Genomic DNA, 19,340 nt, shown 5'->3' with positions numbered 1-19,340 from the left:
ATTCATAAAGACTAAAGTCATTCCATGCATTTTTTCCCCAATCACAATGCTATGAAAGTAGAAATCAAACATAAAAAATAAAAAAAAAAATCTGTAAAGATCACGAATACGTGGAGGTTAAATAACATGTTAGTAAACAATGAATGGGTCAACTAAGAAATCAAAGATTCAATCAAAAATACATGTAGACAAATGAAAATGGAAACACAATGGCCCACAAGCTTTGGGATGCAGCAAAAACTGTTACTAAGAGGTAAGTTTATAGTAATATATGCCTATGCCAAGAAACAAGGAAAATAAACAACCTAATCTTACAGCTAAAGAAGCTAGAAAAGAAAAACCAAACAAAACAAAACAAAAACCCAAAACCCAGGAGGTAATAAACATTATAGCAGTAATAAATGAAAGCAACGTAACAGAAATAAATGAAAGCAACATAGCAGAAATAAATGAAATAAAATAGAACAGATCAATGAAACCAAAACTGATTCTTTGAAAAGATCAACAAAATTGATAAAGCTTTAGTCAGACTCATAAAAAAAGGGGGGGGGGCTCAAATAAGAAAATCAGAAGTGAAAGAGGAAAAATAAAAACCAACAATACAGAAATTCAAAGCATTGTAAAGGAATGTTATGAAAAATTATATGCCAATAAATTGGACAACCTAGAAGAAATGGACAAATTCCTAGAAACATATAACCTCCCAAAATTGAACCAGAATGAAAGAGAATTTGAACAGACCAATTATAAGCAATGAAATTGAATTGATTAAAAAACAAACAAACAAAAACCCTCACACCAAATTAGTCCAGAACAAGACAGTCTCATAGTTCAGTTCAACCAAACATGTAAAGAAGAGTTAATATTTATTCTTTTCAAACTATTCCAAAAAATAGAAGAGGCAGGAAAACTTCCAAATTCATTTTATGACTTCAATATTACTCTGACTCCAAAACCAGATAAAAACACTACAAAGAAGGAGAAGTGTGGGCCAATATCTCTGGTAAACACAGACGCAAAAATCCTCAAAAAATATTAGCAAATGGAATTGAACAATACATTACAAAATTATTCAACACAATCAGATGGGATTTATTCCCAGGATGCAAGGTTGGTTCAATATTTGTAAATCAGTCATGATACATCACAGTAAGAAAAAGTATAAAAATCATATGATCATTTCAACAGATAAAAATAAAGCACTTGACAAAACAGAATATTCATTCATGATAAAAACCCTCAGTAAGTAGCATTAGATGGGACATACCTCAACATATATGAAAAACTCAGCTGACGTCATATTCAAACTAAGAGCATTTCCCTTAAGGTCAGAAACAATACATGGATATCCACTCTCACCACTTCTATTTAACATTTTACTGATAATCCAAGCCATAGCAATCAGAAATAGGAATAAAAGGCACCAAAACTGGTAAGGAAGAAGTAAAACTTTCACAATTTGCAGAAAATATGATATGTTAAAACTAAAAGACAACCTTTAGAAAACCCTAAGGATTTCACCAAAAACCTCCTAGAACTGATTATCAGTAAAGTCAAAGGATACAAAATCTATGTACAGAAATCTGTTACATTCTTATATGCTAATAATGAAGCCACCTGAGAAATTAAGAAAATAATTGTACTTACAATTGCACCAAAAATAATAAGATAACTAGGAATAAACTTAATCAAAGAGGTAAAAGACCCATACTCTGAAAACTGTAATATATTGATGAAAGGAACTGAAAATGACATAAAAAAAGACATTCTATGCTCGTGTATTAGAAGAACAAATATTGTTAAAACAACCATACTATCTAAAGCAAACTATACCTTTAATGCAATCCCTATCAAAATATGAACAGCATATTTTAAAGATCTAGAACAGGACACCTGAGTGGTTCAGTCAGTTAAGCATCTCTCTTTGGCCCAGGTCATGATCTCAGGGTCCTGGGATTGAGCCCCACATCAGGCTCTCTGCTCAGTGGGGACTCTGCTTCTCCCTCCTACTTTACCCCTGTTCTTCCTTTCTCTCTCTCTCTCTCCCTCTCTCTCAAATAATTAATTTTAAAAAATAATCATAAAAAAGATCTAGAACACACAATCCTAAAATTTGTATAGAATCACTGAAGACCCTGAATAGCCAAAGCAATTTTGAAAAGAAGAAAAACAGAACTGGAGGCATCATAGTTTCAGATTTCAGATTATACTACAAAGCTGTAATAATCATAACACTGTAGTACCAGCACAAAAACAGACACATGGATAAATGGAATAGGATAGAAAGCCCAGGAAAAAAGGCATAATTATATGGTCAATTAATCTTTGACAAAGGAGGCAAAAATATGCAAGGGGAAAAAATTCTCAACAAATTGTGTTGAGAAAACTAGACTTTCCCATGCAAAATAATGAAGCTACACCACGTTCTTACACCATACACAAAAATAAACTCAAAATGAATTAATTACCTAAATCTTAAACCTTAAACCATAAAAACCTTAGAAAAGAGTACAGGATATAATCTCTCTGACATTGGCCATAGCAACATTTTTCTAGATATGTCTCCTGAGGCAAGGGAAACAAAACAAAAATGAACTACTGGGACTTCATCAAAATAAAACACTGCACAGTAAAGAAAACAAGAAAACTAAAAGACAAACTACTGAATGGGAGAAGATATTTATAAATGACATATCCAATAAAGGTTTAGAATCCAAAATATATAAAGAACTAATACAACTCAATACCCCCCCACACACAAACCAAAACCTAAAACTAAAAAAATTATCCAATTAAAAATGGGCAGAAGAAATGAATAGATATTTCTCCAAAGATGACATCCTGATGGCCAAAAGACACATGAAAATATGCTCAATATCAATCATCAGAGAAATTCAAATCATAACTAAAGTGAGATATCACCTCACACCTGTCAGAATGGCTGAAATAAAAAACACAATATAAAACAGGTATTGGAAATGATGTGGAGAAAAAGGACTCTCATGCTGTTAGTAGCAATGCAAATGGTCCAGCCACTGTGGAAGACAGTACAGAGTTTCCTCAAAAAATTAAAAATGGATTTACCCTATGATCCAGTAATCCCTCCATTAGGTATTTATCCAAAGAATATGAGCACACTAATTTAAAAAGATACATGCAACACTATGTTTATTCTCAGATTATTTACACTAGTCAAATTATAGAAGCAGCCCATGTGTTCATTGAGTGATGAATAGAGAAGATGTGGTATATATATATACAAGAGAATATTACTCAGCCATAAAAATGAATGAAATCTTCCCATACGCAATGACAAGGATAGAGCTAGAGAGTATAATGCTAAGTGAAGTAAGTGAAAGACAAAACCATATAATTTCACTTATATATGGAATTTATGAAACCAAACAAGTGAACAGGGGTGTGGGTGGGGAAGATAAACCAAAAACAGACTTTTTTTTTTAATTTTTTTTTTAATTTTATTTTTATTTTTTATAAACATATATTTTTATCCCCAGGGGTACAAGTCTGTCAATTGCCAGGTTTACACACTTCACAGCACTCACCATAGCACATACCCTCCCCAATGTCCATAACCCCACCCCCCCAACCCCCCTCCCCCCATCAACCCTCAGTTTGTTTTGTGAGATTAAGAGTCACTTATGGTTTGTCTCCCTCCCAATCCCATCTTGTTTCATTTACTCTTCTCCTACCCCCTTAACCCCCCATGTTGCATCTCCTCTCCCTCATATCAGGGAGATCATATGATAGTTGTCTTTCTCCGATTGACTTATTTCGCTAAGCATGATACCCTCTAGTTCCATCCACGTCGTCGCAAATGGCAAGATTTCATTTCTTTTGATGGCTGCATAGTATTCCATTGTGTATATATACCACATCTTCTTTATCCATTCGTCTGTTGATGGACATCTAGGTTCTTTCCATAGTTTGGCTATTGTAGACATTGCTGCTATAAACATTCGGGTGCACGTGCCCCTTCGGATCACTACGTTTGTATCTTTAGGGTAAATACCCAGCAGTGCAATTGCTGGGTCATAGGGTAGTTCTATTTTCAACATTTTGAGGAACCTCCATGCTGTTTTACAGAGTGGTTGCACCAGCTTGCATTCCCACCAACAGTGTAGGAGGGTTCCCCTTTCTCCGCATCCTCGCCAGCATCTGTCATTTCCTGACTTGTTAATTTTAGCCATTCTGACTGGTGTGAGGTGATATCTCATTGTGGTTTTGATTTGTATTTCCCTGATGCTGAATGATGTGGAGCACTTTTTCATGTGTCTGTTGGCCATCTGGATGTCTTCTTTGCAGAAATGTTTGTTCATATCTTCTGCCCATTTCTTGATTGGATTATTTGTTCTTTGGGTGTTGAGTTTGCTAAGTTCTTTATAGATTTTGGACACTAGCCCTTTATCCGATATGTCATTTGCAAATATCTTCTCCCATTCTGTCAGTTGTCTTTTGGTTTTGTTAACTGTTTCCTTTGCTGTGCAAAAGCTTTTGATCTTGATAAAACCCCAATAGTTCATTTTTGCCCTTGTTTCCCTTGCCTTTGGCGATGTTTCTAGGAAGATGTTGCTGCAGCTGAGGTCAAAGAGGTTGTTGCCTGTGTTCTCCTCAAAGATTTTGATGGATTCCTTTCTAACATTGTGGTCCGTCATCCATTTTGAGTCTATTTTTGTGTGTGGTGTAAGGAAATGACCCAATTTCATTTTTCTGCATGTGGCTGTCCAATTTTCCCAACACCATTTATTGAAGAGGCTGTCTTTTTTCCATTGGACATCCTTTCCTGCTTTGTCGAAGATTAGTTGACCAGAGAGTTGAGGGTCTATTTCTGGGCTCTCTATTCTGTTCCATTGATCTATGTGTCTGTTTTTGTGCCAGTACCATGCTGTCTTGATGATGACAGCTTTGTAATAGAGCTTGAAGTCCGGAATTGTGATGCCACCAACTTTGGCTTTCTTTGTCAATATTGCTTTGGCTATTCGAGGTCTTTTCTGGTTCCATATAAATTTTAGGATTATTTGTTCCATTTCTTTGAAAAAAATGGATGGTACTTTGATAGGAATTGCACTAAATGTGTAGATTGCTTTAGGTAGCATAGACATTTTCACAATATTTATTCTTCCAATCCAGGAGCATAGAACATTTTTCCATTTCTTTGTCTCTTCCTCAATTTCTTTCATGAGTACTTTATAGTTTTCTGAGTATAGATTCTTAGTCTCTTTGGTTAGGTTTATTCCTAGGTATCTTATAGTTTTGGGTGCAATTGTAAATGGGATTGACTCCTTAATTTCTCTTTCTTCTGTCTTGTTGTTGGTGTAGAGAAATGCAACTGATTTCTGTGCATTGATTTTGTATCCTGACTCTTTACTGAATTCCTGTACAAGTTCTAGCAGTTTTGGAGTGGAGTCTTTTGGGTTTTCCACATATAGTATCATATCATCTGCGAAGAGTGATAGTTTGACTTCTTCTTTGCCAATTTGGATGCCTTTAATTTCCTTTTGTTGTCTGATTGCTGAGGCTAGGACTTCTAGTACTATGTTGAATAGCAGTGGTGATAACGGACATCCCTGCCGTGTTCCTGACCCTAGCGGAAAAGCTTTCAATTTTTCTCCATTGAGAATGATATTTGCGGTGGGTTTGTCATGGATGGCTTTGATAATATTGAGGTATGTGCCCTCTATCCCTACACTTTGAAGAGTTTTGATCAGGAAGGGATGCTGTACTTTGTCAAATGCTTTTTCAGCATCTATGGAGAGTATCATATGGTTCTTGTTCTTTCTTTTATTATTGTGTTGTATCACATTGTTGTATCACATCTTTTATTAATGTGTTGTATCACATTCTTTTATTAATGTGTTGTATCACGGATGTTGAACCAACCTTGCAGCCCTGGAATAAATCCCACTTGGTCGTGGTGAATAACCCTTTTAATGTACTGTTGAATCCTATTGGCTAGTATTTTGGCGAGAATTTTTGCATCTGTGTTCATCAAGGATATTGGTCTGTAGTTCTCTTTTTTGATGGGAACCTTGTCTGGTTTTGGGATCAAGGTGATGCTGGCCTTATAAAATGAGTTTGGAAGTTTTCCTTCCATTTCTATTTTTTGGAACAGTTTCAGGAGAATAGGAATTAGTTCTTCTTTAAATGTTTGGTAGAATTCCCCCGGGAAGCCGTCTGGCCCTGGGCTTTTGTTTGTTTGGAGATTTTTGATACTGTTTCAATCTCCTTACTGGTTATGGGTCTGTTCAGGCTTTCTATTTCTTCCTGGTTCAGTTGTGGTAGTTTATATGTCTCTAGAAATGCATCCATTTCTTCCAGATTGTCAAATTTGTTGGCGTAGAGTTGCTCATAGTATGTTCTTATATTTGTCTGTATTTCTTTGGTGTTAGTTGTGATCTCTCCTCTTTCATTCATGATTTTATTTATTTGGGTCCTTTCTCTTTTCTTTTTGATAAGTCTGGCCAGGAGTTTATCAATCTTATTAATTCTTTCAAAGATCCAGATCCTAGTTTCGTTGATTTGTTCTATTGTTTTTTTGGATTCTATTTCATTGATTTCTGCTCTGATCTTTATGATTTCTCTTCTCCTACTGGGTTTAGGGTTTCTTTCTTGTTCTTTCTCCAGGTCCTTTAGGTGTAGGGTTAGGTTGTGTACCTGAGACCTTTCTTGTTTCTTGAGAAAGGCTTGTATCGCTATATATTTTCCTCTCAGGACTGCCTTTGCTGTGTCCCACAGATTTTGAACCGTTGTGTTTTCCTTATCATTTGTTTCCATGAATTTTTTCAATTCTTCTTTAATTTCCTGGTTGACCCATTCATTCTTTAGAAGGATGCTGTTTAGTCTCCATGTATTTGGGTTCTTTCCAAATTCCTCTTGTGATTGAGTTCTAGCTTCAGAGCATTGTAGTATGAAAATATGCATGGAATGATCCCAATCTTTTGATAATGGTTGAGACCTGATTTAGGACCAAGAATGTGATCTATTCTGGAGAATGTTCCATGTGCACTAGAGAAGAATGTGTATTCTGTTGCTTTGGGATGAAATGTTCTGAATATATCTGTGATGTCCATCTGGTCCATTGTGTCAGTTAAGGCCTTGATTTCCTTGTTGATCTTTTGCTTGGATGATCTGTCCATTTCAGTGAGGGGAGTGTTAAAGTCCCCTACTATTATTGTATTATTGTCGATATGTTTCTTTGATTTTGTTATTAATTGGTTTATATAGTTGGCTGCTCCCACGTTAGGGGCATAGATATTTAAAATTGTTAGATCTTCTTGTTGGATAGTTCCTTTGAGTATGATATAGTGTCCTTCCTCATCTTTTATTAAAGTCTTTGGTTTAAAATCTAATTGATCTGATATAAGGATTGCCACTCCTGCTTTCTTCCGACGTCCATTAGCATGGTCAATTCTTTTCCACCCCCTCACTTTAAATCTGGAGGTGTCTTTGGGTTTAAGATGAGTTTCTTGTAGGCAACATATAGATGGGTTTTGTTTTTTTATCCATTCTGATACCCTGTGTCTTTTGATTGGGGCATTTAGCCCATTAACATTCAGGGTAAGTATTGAGAGATATGAATTTAGTGCCATTGTATTGCCTGTAAGGTGACTGTTATTGTATATTGTTTCTGTTCCTTTCTGATCTACTAGTTTTAGGGACTCTCTTTGCTTAGAGGACCCCTTTCAATATTTCCTGTAGAGCTGGTTTGGTGTTTGCAAATTCTTTCAGTTTTTGTTTGTCCTGGAAGCTTTTAATCTCTCCTTCTATTTTCAATGATAGCCTAGCTGGATATAGTATTCTTTGCTGCATGTTTTTCTCGTTTAGTACTCTGAATATATCATGCCAGCTCTTTCTGGCCTGCCAGGTCTCTGTGGATAAGTCTGCTGCCAATCTAACATTTTTACCATTGTACGTTACAGACTTCTTTTCCCGGGCTGCTTTCAGGATTTTCTCTTTGTCACTAAGACTTGTAAATTTTACTGTTAGGTGACGGGGTGTGGACCTATTCTTATTGCTTTTGAGGGGGGTTCTCTGCACCTCCTGGATTTTGATGCTTGTTCCCTTTGCCATATTGGGGAAATTCTCTCCAATAATTCTCTCCAATATACCTTCTGCTCCCCTCTCTCTTTCTTCTTCTTCTGGAATCCCAATTATTCTAATGTTGTTTCGTCTTATGGTGTCACTTACCTCTCGAATTCTGCCCTCGTGGTCCAGTAGCTGTTTGTCCCTCTTTTGCTCAGCTTCTTTATTCTCTGTCATTTGGTCTTCTATATCGCTAATTCTTTCTTCTGCCTCATTTATCCTAGCAGTCAGAGCCTCCATTTTTGTTTGCACCTCATTAATAGCTTTTTTGATTTCAACTTGGTTAGATTTTAGTTCTTTTATTTCTCCAGAAAGGGCTTTTATATCTCCCGAGATGGTTTCTCTAATATCTTCCATGCCTTTTTCGAGCCCGGCTAGAACCTTGAGAATCGTCATTCTGAACTCTAGATCTGACATATTACCAATGTCTGTATTGATTAGGTCCCTAGCCTTTGGTACTGACTCTTGTTCTTTTTTTTGTGGTGAATTTTTCCGCCTTGTCATTTTGTCCAGATAAGAGTATATGAAGGAGCAAGTAAAATACTAAAAGGGTGGTAACAACCCCAGGAAAATATGCTTTAGCCAAATCAGAAGAGATCCCAAATCGTGAGGGGTGAGAAAGTGGATAAAAAGGTTCAGAAAGAAAAAAAAAAAAAAAAAAGAAACAATTAGAAAAAGAAACCCAATAAAGAAAAAATATAAAAAGGAAAAATATATATATATATTAGATAAACTAGTTAAAAGCGTTAAAAAAGAAAAAGGAAAAGTTAAAAAAATTTAGCAGAAGAGGAGAAAAAAAATTGAAAAAGAAAAATAATTAAATTAACTGCACGTCTAAAGAATCATGGGGAGAAAGCCATGAGTTCCGTGCTTTGCTTTCTCCTCCTCTGGAATTCCGCTGCTCTCCTTGGTATTGAAACTGCACTCCTTGGTAGGTGAACTTGGTCCTGGCTGGGTTTCTTGTTGATCTTCTGGGGGAGGGGCCTGTTGTAGTGATTCTCAAGTGTCTTTGCCCCAGGTGGAGTTGCACCGCCCTTACCTGGGGCCGGGCTGAGCAATCTGCTCGGGTTTGCTTTCGGGAGCTTTTGTTCCCTGAGCGCTTTCCGTAGAGTTCTGGAGGACGGAAATGAAGATGGCGGCCTCCCAGTCTCCGGCCCAGAGGAGCCGAGATCCTGGGGCCCCACTCCTCAGTGCAGCCTCAGAGAACAGCGCCCAATTACTCCCGTCACCCTGCCTCCGGCCGCGCTCCAAGCTGACCGAGCCTGCGACCGGTTCAAGGTACCCCGAGCTGTGAGCTCACTCCTCGGCTCTGTCTCTGTAGCCGGCTTCCCTGTTCTAATACCTGTAAGCTCTGCGACACTCCGACACCCCCGATCCTTCTGTGACCCTGCGGGACCCAAGGCCACGCTGACCCCGCATGGGCTTCACCCCGGTTAAGCCTCTGGAGCGATGTCCCTTAGCGGAACAGACTTTTAAAAGTCCTGATTTTGTGCTCCATTGCTCCGCCGCTTGCCAGGAGCCAGCCCCTCCCCGCTGTGGTCTATCTTCCCGTCACTTTGGATTCACTTCTCCGCCAGTCCTACCTTTCAGAAAGTGGTTGATTTTCTGTTTCTAGAATTGCTGTTCTTCTTCTCTTCACTCTCCCGTTGGATTTGTAGGTGTTTGCAATCTTTAGATAAGCTATCTAGCTGATCTCCCGCTACCTGAAGTAGTCTCAGCCTGCTACTTCTCCTCCATCTTCCCAAAAACAGACTCTTAACTCTAAAGAACAAATGGATGGTTGCCAGAAGGGAGGTGGGTGGGGGGATGGTTGAAATGGGTGAAGGGAATTAAGAATACAATTATCTCGGTAAGTATTGGTAATACATAGAATTGTTGAATCACTATATTGTACACCTGAAACTAATATAACACTGTATGTTAACTACACTGGAATTAAAATAAAAAAGAATATGAGCTCAATCAAAACACTATCCCTAAACGGATGACATTCCCAAGTACAATTAACAAATTATGATCCTATATTTGGTAAACCCCTTGAGCTATTAGTGAGTACTTACTGTTCTTCTATTTCTAACTTTCATTTGAAGTTCAAAATCTTCCCATTAACAATGTTTCTTTTCCCCAAAAATATTTTTAAATATTTACATACCTTTAAAGTAAATGCAAACAAAATTTAAGATACACCTTACCTGACACTAGGTGGCATGTCTCAGATGTACTTCAATTAAAAAAAAAAAAATTCACCTTTACAATAGTGCTAAAACAAGAACATAATGCATATGTTGATTTATAAGGAATTATTCAAAGCCTTAAGCATTTCTAAAATGTGATTAATAAAGGGTAAAAAGTACATACTGCTTTTATACACACACACACACACACACATATACATATATATATTTTTAAGAGTTTAGTTCTCTATTTATTTGAGAGAGAGACAGAGCAAGCAAGGGGAGAGAGAGGAACAAGCAGACTCCGCACTGAGCACAGACCCTGACACAGGGCATGATCCAAGACCCCCAGATCATGACCCTAGCAGAAATTAAGAGTCAGACACTCAAATAACTGAGCAACCCAGGCATACCAGCTTTGCTTAATATATTGTTTACATTTATTATCACCTCCATCACAAAATTTAATTTATCTTTGTATAGGTCTGTCTATATATGTGCATCCAAAATTTGCTAACTACTCAAATTATCGATTTTATTTTATTTTATTATTTTTTTTCATGAGTTTAAGCCCCACACTGGGCATAGAGCTTACTTTATTTATTTATTTATTCATTTATTTATTTATCTTTTAAAATTTTTTATTTCTATTCAGCGTAACAGTATTCATTGTTTTTTGCACCACACCCAGTGCTCCATGCAATCTGTGCCCTCTCCAATACCCACCACCTGGTTCCCCCAACCTCCCACCCCCTGCCCCTTCAAAACCCTCAGATTGTTGTAGCAGCAATGGCCACAGTCGCCAAACTGTGGAAAGAACCAAGATGCCCTTCAACGGACAAATGGATAAGGAAGATGTGGTCCATATACACTATGGAGTATTATGCCTCCATCAGAAAGGATGAATACCCAATTTTTGTAGCAACATGGATGGGACTGGAAGAGATTATGCTGAGCGAAATAAGTCAAGCAGAGAGAGTCAATTAGCATATGGTTTCACTTATTTGTGGAGCATAACAGATTTTATTTTTAAATAGTGTAGTTTCTCTCTCTCTCTACACACACACACACACACACACACACACACACACACACATCATTTGGGAACACAACCACTTCCAATTATAGTTTAGTTCTTACTTTCTCAATTTGGTGAGAATATTTTTACCATGACCATACTCCTACTATCAATGCAAAAAAAAATCTTCAATGGAAATGTTCTAAACTTAATTTATACTACTCATAGTAGCATAAGATCTTTCACCTTCAGTGAAATAAAGTTCCAAAGCATTTGTTTCAATTTCAAAATCGACTGAAAAAAATTGAACTCTTCTCAGAATTAACTAAATGATTTTCAAAATAAGTGCAAAATGACACTAATATAAAACCTGGACTGTTTAACTCTTCAAAATTCAATTCCTACTAGTAAAGCTAACACACTAAATGTTATAATTTGATGACACATATTTGAACAAAAATCTTGGAATAAAAAAATGACTAATGTTAAATTAGAAAATATTGATGTGAATGAAAAGTCATGCTTCACAGAATGATGTATAAGCATACTTTCTGAAGTTGCAAGAAGTTGCCACCTTTGAGCACAGTCTTCTTAAACAACCATTAACTTTTCAAGGCTGTTATATTACACAATTTTTTTCTAGATTTTTTTCTTCTAGATTTTATTTATTTCACAGAGAGAGAGATCACAAGTAGGCAGAGAGGCAGGCAGAGGGGGAGGGGAAGTAGGCTCCCCACTGAGCAGAGAGTCTGATATAGGGCTGGATCCAAAGACCCTGAGATCATGACCCGAGCTGAAGGTAGAGGATTAACCCACTGAGCCACCCAAGCTCCCCAATTCTTCCTAGTTTTATGTGGTCCATATCACCATGGCCTCTTGGTAAGTGTGATTTGTCAACCTTCTCTGCAAATTGCATACCTATTAATATTTTTGATTATCAGAAATTCAGTATTTGTTTTTTCATTAATATGGGGTTTTCTTGTCTTTTAGTTTGTTGATGAGAAACTGGTCTGTCACAGAATAAAAAGCATTACCAAGCAATAAATCAAATTAATTATTTTAGTTTTACATACCACAATAAATTACAAAAATGTAGTAAGGCAGTCATTCAGACTAGCCCATGTTCTATGGCAGGGTTGGTCATCCTTTGCCTGCCTGTGTTTCACAAAGACCTAACCTATAATTTCCATGTTATGGGATTAAAACAACAACAAACAACTAGCAGCCTGGAGACCAGGCATCTTGCAGATTGCTGCCATAGAGAAGGCGCAACTGCCTGTTAAAGCAAGTGGCCATCGGGCATAGGCTAGATTACTTTTTTTACCGCTAAAGGAGACTGGGAAGAGTTATTTCACTCCAATCCTGTCCAAGTGTAGTTTATCTGTGCATCCCCTGCATATTGTCCTTCAAAGTGAGATGCTAATTTAAATCTGTCTAGAAAGGTTAAAATAAAAAAAAAAAGAGAGAGAGAGGTTTTGCCCCTGGTGTCCAGTTTCTGTCACATGTTAAAGCATGAAAATTGTTCATCATCCATGCATTTCACACTACTAGACAAGAACTTTGCACAAATGAATAGAAAAAAGTACAGAGTTATACCAAGCCTATCTGGGTGTATTTTAATGCAACTATTAATAACAGAATAATAAAACTTGAAATTCTGGAACAATGCTAAATTTGATGTTGTTCTGGAACAAAAGGCATGAACTAGGACTGACTACTTCTGCCAAACCCAGACATGTGTCCCTAGTAATAGGACAAAATTAGAAGGGATGTTTTAGTTTTAAAAGAAAGATGTATAAATGTTGTCTAATTATAGGATCATGTGACTTAAAGTATGTAAGTACAAGGTTGAAAGCATTTTTTTTTTAAACAAGAGTATAGCTTCCTCTTCAAAACTCTCCAGTTACAGCATTGTTTTATCAGAAGTTCATTAATATCGAAGTTCTTGTCCACTCTACATAAATTATACAGAAATCAAGGAGGCAAAGCTATTTGACCATGATATTTTTTGAATCTGCAAAGGCTGGCTCACAGATCTGGGCTCATGTCTCAGTAACTTTTATTTTTTCAGTTAGAGAGTCTGGCATTACTAATGTAGCAACATGAGAATACAGTCATATGGAGACATAATTTTGGCTCAAATTCTTTATCTGAAAATATAGGAAGAAGTTAATGAAATAGCCTGAAGCTTAAACAAATTATAGGGCAAAATAAAGTCCATATTGAGGACAACTATAGAAACGTGAAGTGGCAGGAAGTCAGAATTTCTGAAAAGAGGCATAGCAAAAGAATCTAGGGAAAGAGCATCTGGCATGAAAAGGTAGATCACTATTTAGAATCATGATATAAATACAATCAAATAAATTTTATTTTTATTTGACTTGACAATGATATCTGGATGCTGTGCTCAAGGAGTGCAATGATGTGAGGAGAAAACAGAACACTCACTCAGCAGTAACAGTTTCAGCTGTGCAGAGACAGATGTGCCCTGGCCTGCTTATCATGATGACTTCCTTCAGCTATTTTAGAGAATAATTTGCATTGGTCTGTGGAATGATGAGTTTGCCAAAGATAACCGATAAAAAGGGGGGCTTTCCCCCTTGCTTTAACAGGGATGTGTGAATGCTGCATAATATTATTGTGGTGTGTGGAGGTACAGCCAGATTCTACTTTTTGAAGGGAGTGGAATGGGATGTGGAGTGGCAAGCCTGAGAGTAAAACTTCACTTTTGCTGGTGGGTTATGAGCAAAGTGACTACCCCAATTCCACCTTCTCTGTTTGTCTCCCTGGCTTGTTTTCACACTATGACCACTTATGTCTTCCATTCAAAGTGCTAATAACTGTAATGTCAACATACCATCTTTAAGGATGATGAAATGGCGGTGAATGTGAAGAAAGTCTTCAGGGACAGCAACTGCTCCAGCTGCTCTCTGCCTACCTACACTTCTGGTCTTGTAGCACGTTAACAGACAGAGATGCTGCTTCTAGTAAATACTCTTCCCTGTAGTTGCCTACCACTCCTAATCTTATCTGCAAAAATGTAAATGAATGATTATTCTGGAATTGACAACAATTGCTCAGGTCTTTTGCTCCAGAAGGAGAAATATTTCTGGCTGCCTTTATTTTTGCAAATGAGCCTTTTGAGAATTTCATTAGTATTGGAAGCAAGAAGTCCAGATAGCTAGATGGATAGATAGATGATTGATTGATATATAACACATATGTACATATGTAAGTATGGCATTTATGTTCTTGGAATGCACTATGGCACATACAATTTGTGTTCTTCTGTACTAGTGGATTAATATCCTAGACAATGCTTTTGAAAAAATTACTCAGCTGTTTCTGCAGAAAGACTGAGATAGGGTGAATTTTCTATATTCCTTAAGCAGTAATGCAGACATTTCCTATATTTAATATTAAGGGCTTAGAGTCTTCTGAGGACCCAGGGCTGTTAAAGGGTCACTTAGTAGGTCTACACACTAAGGTGTTTTATGAGTGTTAAGGGGAAGTGGTGGTAAATAGGGTAAAGAAGAGAAAGGGGACAATAGCCAAACTAAGATTATTTGGGGATCCTCCTGCTTCTACAGTCTCTATTCATGGCCTGAAGAAGAGGTGATGGAAACCAACTCCTCTCTCTATTGGCTCTTCCTATCCACCATTTCCCTTTTCTGGCCTTTATGCCCATTTTGGCAGGTTCCTTCAAAATTCTTGTTACCCAAATTCACAAAGGTTGAATGGAAGACCTATGAAATGACAGCTAAAGCTGCCTGATTTGTCTTAGGTCTACCCCTCCTTCACAGACTCTCAGCTGGAAAACATGACTACCTGGAATGAAGATAACAGAAAGATAATTATATGTTTACAATATCCCTTTCCTTAGTACAGTTAAGTATGTAGGTACTTATCATCTCTTCTATTTGTAATATAATCATTACTAACTACCTTGATTCTTCAATCTGGAGTCACTTGGTACAATGAAGGAAAGGAAGGAGAGAGAGAAACCCTTGTCAGATGCTCTGAGGTAGTCCAGGAAACAACAGCACCTTCCAGGATGCCCTCAACAAAGACAAGGTCCTCATAGGAAGGAGCTGACTTACTGGCAGGGTAATTCTTTCTAGATAAAAAAATCTACGGTCTTTTACCAAGGAGATATCTTTTTCTCTAAGGCTGTTATTTTTCTTAAGGTTATATCTGTTTAATGAAGTTCTTTGACTTTATTGATCTGTGTGTGATGACTGTATATTTATTATGATGTCAGCTCCTTTATGTCCAAAAATCTTGTCCTGAAAAGCACCTACCCAAGTACCTTTGGTATTAAGATGCTCAGTAGAAGTCAACAATAGTTCCATTGGCTTTCTGCCCAAATCTTTCCACTGAGCAATCCTCCTGCGGTGTGGGGTCATGTCCATATATTGGTAGCTATCATAGTGTGCCTGCTACTCATAAGTCCAAATCTTATATTCTGTTTACTTTCTGTTTAGGATGCAGGAGTTTAACATCCTGAAGAATTTTGAAATTATCTTTGACTTAGATAAAAACCTTTCCTTGTTCACCCTCCTTATCTCCTTAAAGCATGAGAAAATTTATTTAAAAAACGCATTTAAAGAAAATTTTGTTACAATACTGGATCAGGGTATGCGATTGAGAGAGTGTCCACAGTAACTATAGGAAATAATAGAGAAAAAGGCATCTTTGAAGGGTATGTTCTATTGTGGGCAAGTGAAGTTTGTTTAACAGAACATTAGTATACCTCCAAAGACAGTACAAGATGGATGCTCCTTTGTGGAAGGAAATACTTTACTAAATTTCAGTCTACAACTGCAAATTTATTTTAGTCTTTAAAGAAACAGGCATCCTCTTCCTCCTTTCAATCAATGCTTTAGAATAAATTTTTATAAAGGCTGCAGTGAGCTCAGTATTCACTTTCTTTCTTTAGATATTCACCATTTGCCAAGTTGCTAATTATGAAATTCTTCAAGGATTAGTTCTAGACCCTTCCCCACCCCACTCTATAATTTCCACTGAGCATACATTGAGGAGTCCCATTTGCAATTCTCTTAGCTCCAAGGTTTAGCACATGTTTTTGTCCTAATGTGAATTCCATTTCATATTTCCATTTCAAAGAAAGGTGTCACTATCCACCCAGTTGTCCAAGTGAGAATGCAGGAGAACTTCACCATTCTGATGAGGGAACAGAAGGCTGGCTGAGGACAAAGCAAAAGGCTGACACCTTGCAACCTCTCCCCAACCCCTACTCCTGGGTGGGACATATGTGACAATCTTTAGGAATCTCCCAACTATCTTAATAGCTTGCTAAAAAGGGCAAAACGACCTTGACAATGGCAAGGCCTCTGATATCTGGTATCCTACAGATAGATCCTCTTTAGCATATAAAAGTTCTATTGAAACCTCCCTTTTCCTTACTTCCCCCACCCCCATGGTACAAAACCTGCCACCCTCACAACCAGGGGTGGCAGCTCTTCCTGCCCATGGGTCCTGTCCCCCTGTTTTAATAAACCACCATTTTGCACAAAAGATGTCTCAAGAATTCTTTCTTGGTCACCGGCTCCAGACCTCACCCCACCGAACAGAAACTGTATTCTAAAACTTCATCAATTCCAAAGTCAAATCGAACTTACTTCTAAATTATCTTTCAGCCTGTCTATGCTCCTTCATCCTGCCAATGGAAACTCATCCTCTTACTTCAGTGTAGGAAAAATTTAGTTCTCTGCTTCCTACCCAGTTCAGGGCAAATTTGCATGTCCAAAATCTCTTGTTAAGTAAGATTTTTAAAAATATCTACTCCAAACCACATCCACTAGAAATCAAAAAACTTTCAGAGGTATGCTTTTTTACCTGTTAAAATGTACTTGTCTCTGTCAATAGAAGGGAATAGTATCAAGATCTAATTCTTTCTTATTTTTACTAATGATACCATGCCCTATTAAATTTTAAGTGGATTTTTCCTTTATACATATATATGAGATTTTACAAGAATATTTATGTTTATATGGGTTCCTTTTTTTCTCCCAAGCTAAACAAGATCTTATTTCTCTTTGCCAGTATTAGTGAATAGTCCCTTTTCTGTTTAAATATAAATGAAGATGTAAAATATATTTAACAGAACACAAATTAATGACTTTAAATTTATAATTTTATAGTTTTATACATGTGATTTTATAACCATATGACAAATAAAATGGGAATGTTTTTCATGGTACAGACTAAGATTCTACATGTATTACATAACCTATATAAAGTACAAGTAAAAGTATGATGAATTAGTATGATGAGAAATAAAAATGAACCACTAGGTAAATAACTAATTGTTCCTTTAATTATTTAAGGAAAGATTGCCCAAATTTTATGGTCTTTTTAGATGGATAAATCTGAGAGATGAAAGAGAGCAAGTTATTCATTCCAGCACAAAATCTAGTTTGGGAAACCCTCAGAGATACCAATGAGATGACTAATTAAAAGAGGAATGGAGCAGCACTGTTTTCAAAGAGTAAAACTGAAGAAAACTGGCAATGGGCAGGAGTCAAGATGGCGGAGAAGTAGCAGGCTGAGACTACTTCAGGTAGCGGGAGATCAGCTAGATAGCTTATCTAAAGATTGCAAACACCTACAAATCCAATGGGAGATCAAAGAGAAGAAGAACAGCAACTTTAGAAACAGAAAATCAACCACTTTCTGAAAGGTAGGACTGGAGGAGAAGTGAATCCAAAGCAACGGGAAGATAGACCGCGGGGGGAGGGGCCGGCTCCCGGCAAGCGGCGGAGCAACAGAGCACAAAATCAGGACTTTTAAAAGTCTGTTCCACTGAGGGACATCACTCCAGAGGCTTAACCGGGGTGAAGCCCACGCAGGGTCAGCATGGCCTAAGGTCCCGCAGGGTCACAGAAGGATCGGGGGTGTCTGAGTGTCATAGAGCTTACAGGTATTAGAATGGGGAAGCTGGCTACAGAGACAGAGCCGAGGAGTAAGCTCTAAGCTCGGGGTTACCTTGAACCCGTCGCGGGCTCGGTCAGCTCAGAGCGCGGCCGGAGGCCAGGGTGACGGGAGTAATTGGGCGCTGTTCTCTGAGGGTGCACTGAGGAGTGGGGCCCCAGGATCTCGGCTCCTCCGGGCCGGAGACCGGGAGGCCGCCATCTTCATTCCCGCCCTCCGGAACTCTACTGAAAGCACTCAGGGAACAAAGCTCCCGAAAGCAAACCTGAGCGGATTACTCAGACCGCCCCGGGTAAGGGCGGGACAACTCCGCCTGGGGCAAAGACGCTTGAGAATCACTACATCAGGCCCCTCCCCAAGAAGATCAACAAGAAACCCAGCCAGGACCAAGTTCACCTACCAAGGAGTGCAGTTTCAATACCAAGGAGAGCAGCGGAATTCCAGAGGAGGAGAAAGCAAAGCATGGAACTCATGGTTTTCTCCCCATGATTCTTTAGCCTTGCAGTTAATTTAATTTTTTTTTCTTTTTCAATTTTTTTTCTTCTTCTGCTAAATTTTTTTAACTTTTACCCTTTTCTTTTTTAATGTTTTTAACTAGTTTATCTAATATATATATATTTTTTCCTTTTTATATTTTTTCTTTATTGGTTTTCTTTTTTTTAATCATTTCTTTTTTTCTTTCTTTTTTTTTTTTTTCTTTCTGAACCTCTTTTATCCCCTTTCTCCCCCCTCACGATTTGGGATCTCTTCTGATTTGGCTAAAGCATATTTTCCTGGGGTTGTTACCACCCTTTTAGTATTTTACTTGCTCCTTCATATACTCTTATATGGACAAAATGACAAGGCGGAAAAATTCACCACAAAAAAAAGAACAAGAGGCAGTACCAAAGGCTAGGGACCTAATCAATACAGACATTGGTAATATGTCAGATCCAGAGTTCAGAATGACGATTCTCAAGGTTCTAGCCGGGCTCGAAAAAGGCATGGAAGATATTAGAGAAACCATCTCGGGAGATATAAAAGCCCTTTCTGGAGAAATAAAAGAACTAAAATCTAACCAAGTTGAAATCAAAAAAGCTATTAATGAGGTGCAA

The 19,340-nt window shown here is 37.6% G+C and overlaps 1 pseudogene; it reads left to right on the top strand.

Moving 5' to 3' along the window:
* Positions 1-3,309: 3,309 nt before the first annotated feature.
* LOC111147722 overlaps positions 3,310-19,340 on the top strand; it is a 33,028-nt pseudogene continuing 16,997 nt past the window's right edge.

Source organism: Enhydra lutris, unplaced genomic scaffold (genome assembly GCF_002288905.1).
Source record: "Enhydra lutris kenyoni isolate GAN:26980312 unplaced genomic scaffold, ASM228890v2 scaffoldscaffold17, whole genome shotgun sequence".
In the NCBI taxonomy this organism is placed as follows: Eukaryota; Metazoa; Chordata; class Mammalia; order Carnivora; family Mustelidae; genus Enhydra; species Enhydra lutris.
The sequence above is the reverse complement of the archived record's forward strand: the minus strand, read 5'-3'. Positions and strand labels throughout refer to the sequence as shown.